Genomic DNA, 5,739 nt, shown 5'->3' on the forward strand with positions numbered 1-5,739 from the left:
GCCTGCCCCATCCGGAGGGGCTGGGGGGCGGCGGGGGCGGCGGGGCTGGGGGATCTCCCGGGTCAAGGATGGGCGACCCTCCTCTTCCTCTCTCAGCTACCGAGATCCAGCAGAGTCGGGGGGCCGGAGAGGAGTTGGGGTCCCCATCAGCCTGTCGGGGTGCGGCGCGAAGGATCCCCGCTTCCTCCTGGCCGGATGGAGCAGCTGCCGTCCCGGGATCCTGCGGGAAAGCCGGGGATCGTGCCCCACGAAGCCGGCCGGCTTTAGGGGGGCGCCGGGGGGGCGCCGCTCCCCGTCCTCCTCCCCCTCCTCCTCCTGCCCCCCCTGGCGATCCGCTGCACGCCAGGAAGCCGCTCCCCGATCCGGCCAGCCGGGCTGCCGCCTCTTGGTTCAAATCCGGCGGAGGAGCAGAAGGCGCCTCGCCTGCCCTCCATCCATGCGGCTTCCGCGGCGCAGCGGGGAGGGGGGGGAGGCCTGCCGGAGACCCTGGCGTGTCCTTCAGAGGGGCTGAGCCGCGGGGAGGGCTTCGCAGGGGGGGGGGTCCTGGCGGCCAGAGAGCGGCGCGGTGGGCAGGGAGGGACCCTCGCCCAGCTGGGTGTGCCAGGCGGGCAGCTCCGGGTGTCTTGGCAGGCAGCAGCTGCGAGGGAAGGAGGGAGGGAGGGAGGGAGGGAGGGAGGGAGGGAGGGAGGGAGGGGAGGGAAGGGGGGGCGGGAAGGGAGAAGAAGGACTCCTGTCACAAGCCAGTGACAAAGCCGGCGGGGCGGGGAGACGCTGCCCCCTCGCCCCGCCGCGGGGAAAGGAAGCCGGGCTGGGTAGCCGAGGATTTCAGCCGGAGATGGGGAAAACGTGGGGTGGGGTGAGACGGGGCTCTTTTGGGGGGAGCAGGTGGGGCAGGAGCAGGGCCTCCTCCCCGCCCCCCCAGGATATGTTTGCGCCGACCTGGGGTGGTGGGATTCAGCAGGGAAACCCCCCCCCCATCGCACCTATAAACCACTCCGGAGAATAGAAACCCTTTGTGGGGGGGTGGGAAAAATTTTTACACACACACACACACACACACACACACACTTGGCAACACACAAACGCACACCACGCCCCGAGGCACGCAGGGGAGTCTTAAGGAGGTGAGTTTGCTCGCCCCCTGGGATGGTGGTGGTGGTGGTGGGGGCACTGAGGTCACCCCCAAAGTTGCGATCAAAGGGACGGGGATGATGGGTTGGGGGGGGGGAGGAAGTTTCCAAGCGGGATGCAATTCCACAGAAATCAATGAGTCACGGTGGATTTGAGGCGCGCGGGGGTGTGTGTGTGTGTGTCTCCCCCTCCTCGTTTGGGCCAAGTATCCTTTGAAGCGCGTTTCTGGCCCGGGGGTCGCGGTGGGGAAGGGGAGAGGATGGAGGAAAGCGCAGGGTAGGAGTGGCAGAGGGCGCCCCCTGGAGGAGACAGTCTGCAGGGCACGAATTGTAAGGGAATGTGCGGGGGGGGGGGCGGGAAATCTGCTCGAAGGAAAATCCCGAAGGGTGGGTCGGGGGGCCCTTATCCGTCGTCTACCACAACAGACCCTGGTTAGTGTGTGTGTGTGGATCTCCCTTGCATCTGCACCAGGGCGTAGCGCCTGCTTTTCCCAGATCCAGAGAAGCTCAGAAAGGATTAATCTGCTGTGCTGCGTGGATGGGAGGCCACCAGGAGATCCCGCGGTTAAAGGTCAGACTGGGAAGCCAGATCTGAGGCAGGGTTCGTCTTACCTGCAGTCTGTGAGGTCAAAAAAGTCAAGATGGCCTCCAGGACGTAACGTGCCACCTCGATAAAACTGGGCGGAGTTTCCATGGCACCGCCGAGGCCGCCATCCTGACTTTTTTTGACCCGCCCCGTGCCATGCCTTTCCCCCGCTTCTGTTCGGAGGTCAGCCCTTTTCTCTCTCTCTCTCTCTCTCTCTCTCTCTGTGCCTCAGTTTCCCCTCCTGAAGACATTGCCGATCCGCTCCGAGGTCAAACAAGGCTGCAGCGTTAACCATCTGCCACCTCGGAGCAGATTTTCCTCGGGAGCAGGGCTGGCCTCGGCTTGGGACCCCCCTCTGTGCATGTGCAGAGTGCCTCTCGTCTGCAAGACACAAGCCGAAAAATGGATGCGTGGAGGGACTGCTGGCTTCCGCGGCCCCTTAAATCTCCTCCTCCTCCTCCTCCTCCTCCTGCTGTGCCCGCAGGTGGTGGCCCAAAGGGGCCAGCTGGCCTATCAGTCACTGCAACAGGCTGCCTCTCCCCATCACAGGGACAGCCAGTGTTGCAGCTGTGCCTGATGGACCTCACGGCCAGGTGCAGCTTACAATGGAAGCGTCTGTGTGTGTGTGTGTGTGCGCGCGCGTGCGTGCGCGGGAAGGGGAGGGCGGAACCCTACATCAACACAACTCTCAAATGCACAGCGTGGCAGATAGTCCTCAACGTATGACAACGGACCCTAAAATTTCCATCGCTAAGCGAGACACCCGCTTTGCTCTGTTGTACGACCTCGCTTGCCACAGCTGCTAAATGAATCGTAGCCATTGTTGAGTCAGTCACACGATCGTTGAGATGATCCGGCTTCCTGTTTGTCAGAAGGATGCAAAAGGGGGAATCAGGCGACCCCGGGACACGGCGGCCGTCCTAAAGGTGAGTCAATGGCCGAGCATCCAAATTTTGACCACAGGGACGTTGCGATGGTCATTAAGTGCGAAAAACAGTCGTGGCTCACTTATTTTCAGGGCCGCTGTAACTTTGAAGGGTCACTAAACGAATGCTTGTGTGTCAAGCACTAGCTGTGGCGAACTTGTGTGTTGCTTTGCCCCCCTCCCCAAACGCAGAGAATGGGAGGGCAACTGCTTGCTTGCCTGCCTCCACCGAGTCTTGCCCCCCCCCAGACATCTTCCAGGCGCCCTGGCCCCCACTGCACAGCCTTGCCCCATTCTCACATGCAGCTGACACTTGTCTGCGTGCGCATGGCTTGTGAGCACCAGTCTAGACTGTCTTGGGCTACTGGGGGGGCCCTTGGTGGCTTCAGAAGGAGCCCTGGATGGCTTGCAGCAGTGTGTGTGTGTGTGTGTGTGTGTGGTTAAGGGGGTTGGCATGCTTGTGTGCAACAGGGCACGTGGCTGGCACACTTCCCCATGCAACACAAGGCAGTTTCTTCCGTGGCACAATGAGGCTGATGGTGCTTTTTAACTAGATCTTGAAGATGGGTGGACTTCAATTCCCAGAGTTCCCCAGCCAGCTATGAATGATAGAGTTGGAAGGGGCCAGACGGGTTACCTAGTTCGGTGTTTCTCAACCTGGGCCACTTCAAGGTGTTTGGACTTCAATTCCCAGAATTCCCCAGCCAGCGACCAATGATAGAGTTGGAAGGGGCCAGAAGGGCTATCTAGTTCCGTGTTTCTCAATCTGGGCAACGTTAAAGCTTTGCCGGCTGGGGGGATTCTGGGAGTCGAAGTCCACGCACCTTCAAGGGGCCAAATTTGGAAAGCAAGGCAGCGGATCCTAGGAGCTCCGAGCACATGCAGAGCGCTTTGGAGGCTGAACTTCTGGCTGAGGCTGCCCAACATGCTCAGAGGTGCTCTCCTCCAAAGAAACCCACAAATTCCGCTCTGCTTTGGCTATCTAGAATCCCAGCTAGCAGGTGCAAAGCGTGTGCACACGTATGTGTGCTTGAACCCGGGCTCGGGATCCTTCCCATGAGGCCTCAGCCAGGCTTATATCCCCCCCCCCCCCGTGGCTGGACACGGAGCAAAACCATTAGCAAAACAGCCCCTCCTGTTTGGCCCCCTCTGGAGTTAAAATTGGGCGCGTGGCCATCCTGGCCACGCCAAACCCATTTGCTGATTGCTTTGCAGCCCAGCGTGGCTGCCAGGGCCACCTTGAGGCTGTGGAGGATGGGCCTGGGTGTGGTGGCTGGGGGAGGGGGGGGAGAAAAACAGCCACTTCTGCTCTTCTTGTTGCTAATGGGGGTGATGACTACAGAGTTACAACCCCAATCGAGTCCAAAAATGTATGTTGTTCTTTCTCCCCATTTCTCATTCCTTCCCTACCTCCCTCCCTCCCCCCCTTCCCCCTCCCTTCCTTGTTCCTTCCTTCCTTCTTCCTTCCTCCCCCCCTTCCCCCTCCCTTCCTTGTTCCTTCCAGGCCCCCAGCCCCCCCCCCAGCTCTCCTCCTGGGCTTCCCTTCCAGGCACGTCCAGCCACCAAGTTTTTTCCTCCGAAGCCCTGCGGAGGTTTGCAGGGCTGTGGGCACTGCCTCTTCTGCCTTCCCCGCACCCACAAGTGCACAACCGTGTGTGTGTGTGTGTGGCTGTTCCCGGCCAGCCCTGCTGCAGATGCAAAGGTGGGCAGGAGGGCGGGGCCTCGCTTTGCACGTGGGGGGGGGGAGGAGGGGGGGTGTCCAGAGGGAAGTTCTATCACTCTCAGCCCGGTTTAGACCAAGCCAACTTCGCCTGGCCCAGGGGTAGGCAACCTTGGCTCTTTTATGACTCGTGGACTTCAACTCCCAGAATTCCTCAGGAATTCTGGGAGTTGAAGTCCACGAGTCATAAAAGAGCCAAGGTTGCGAGTTAAAATGAGCCTTTGGCGCCCCCTCGTGGCTGGCAGAGGGAAGGCAGGGCTTCCTGCCACGAACCTACAGGCTTAGGAACTGATCACTTAGTGACCGCTCCAAGTGAGCGACGGCAGTGAAAAAAGTGACTTAGGACCCTTTTTCACGGTTGCGACCCTCGCAGCAGCCTGCTTGGTCACATGATCAAAATTCAGACGCTTGGCAACCGGCTCCTAATATGACGGTCGTCGCAGCGTCCCGGGAGTGGTGGTGTCACGTGATCCCCTTTTGCGACCTCCTGACAAGGTTAGAAAGGGATCACGTGACCGTGGGACACGGCACCCGTCATAAATAGGAGTCAGTTGCTAAGCTTCCAAATTTTGATCATGTGACCAGGGGGGGATGCCGTGAAGGTCGTAAGTGTGGAAAAACCATCACAAGTCCATTTTTTTGGGGGTGCTGCCGTAAATCTGAAAGGTCGCTGAACGAATGGTTGTAACTTGAGGATGACCTTCAGCAGGGCCCATTGCATCATGTGGCGGGGAGTTCCACTGGTGAACGGTGGCTCGGCTGCAGAAATGCCGCGAAGGGGCCGGATGCGAGGTCAGCGAGAGACGTTTCCCCTCCACGGCTGCCCCCTTCTTTCTGTAAACCAGCGTGCAAGCAGTCCCCGACTTACATCGGTTCGTTTAGTGAGCGCTCCAAGTTACGACGGCACTGAAAAATGTGACTTAGGACCGTTTTTCCACACGACCGTTGCTGTGTCCCCCGTGGTCATGTGGTCAAAATTTGGATACTCGGCCACTGACTCACATTTATGATGGTCGTGGCATCCCCGGGGGAGTCACGTGATTCCCCTTTTGCGACCTCTTGACAAGCAAAGTCAATGGGGGAAGCAGGATTCCCTTAACAACTGAACACCTGCGGTGATTCACTTGACAACCGTGGGAAGACAGTTCAAAAAATGGGGCAAAACTCACTTAACAACTGTCTCGCTTAGCGACAGAAATTTGGGGTTCGATCGTGGTCATAAATCGAGGACTCCTTGAAAAAATTGAGTTGGTCTGCCTCCCAAAGACGTTAAGAGGTGAATTTTGACAAGTCCTTCAAGCAGACTCAGGTCTGGTTTTAGGACCTGACCCCACGTGGGTTCACACAACAGGTTAAACCCTACACTTGGTTTGCCAAA

Source organism: Vipera ursinii (assembly GCF_947247035.1).
Source record: "Vipera ursinii genome assembly, chromosome: Z".
NCBI classification, from domain to species: Eukaryota; Metazoa; Chordata; class Lepidosauria; order Squamata; family Viperidae; genus Vipera; species Vipera ursinii.